Raw genomic sequence first — 828 nt, 5'->3', positions numbered from 1 at the left:
GAGGAAACCGGAGTACCCAGAGAACACCCACAGTTGTTCACAAGTACTGGGCAAGTTTCATCACTTTGTGAACAACTGGATGAGCAAATAGTCCAGCAGTTTCAGAACAACAGTTCTCCACATACAATTACAAGGAAATTAGGAATGTTATCATCTACGATCCATATCATCAAAAGATTCAGATAATCTGGAGAAATCTCTAATCATTAAGCGGCAAGGCCGAAAACCAACACTGAATGCCCGTGACCTTCGATCCCTCAGGCGGCACCGGATTAAAAATCGGCAACATTATGGAAGAGATGTTTTGGAAATTAACTTGGGAAACAATCTTGTCTTTTGTAGTTTTAATAATATCTTTGCAAAGAGAGAGACAGTCCAGAGAGGTTAGAGGTGCTCGCATATCTGCCCGTTCTGAGACTCATGGAAGAGCAATGCACAGTTAAACTAAAATGGGAGGGAGATGAGGTTAGAAGAAAGAAAGGCCTATTCATACAGTTAAGTTAAAAAGTCACACAAGAACAAAGAACTATAGAAGCAAACTATGGGATAATACAACCAAAGAGTATATAGACTATATTTTGCCATAACAAATCCCGCCTTTTGATAATCAATTACTCAAACAAAATGAAAATTTATTCAACAATGATAAGAAAGGGATAAGTATTAAACAAACAACCCAAAGGGAAAAAAAGAAAAAAAACATCCAGAGTTCCACACCATAATGTAGGACCAACATGAAGGGAGTAAAGAAACAAAAGTTTCATACTGTAGGCGATGGAATTAGCAGAGGAAGTGGCAATCGAATGCGACCAAAGAAGCTCGTCATGA

This window comes from Phycodurus eques, chromosome 2, assembly GCF_024500275.1.
Source record: "Phycodurus eques isolate BA_2022a chromosome 2, UOR_Pequ_1.1, whole genome shotgun sequence".
Classification (NCBI taxonomy): Eukaryota; Metazoa; Chordata; class Actinopteri; order Syngnathiformes; family Syngnathidae; genus Phycodurus; species Phycodurus eques.
Note: the sequence above shows the minus strand (reverse complement) of the source record.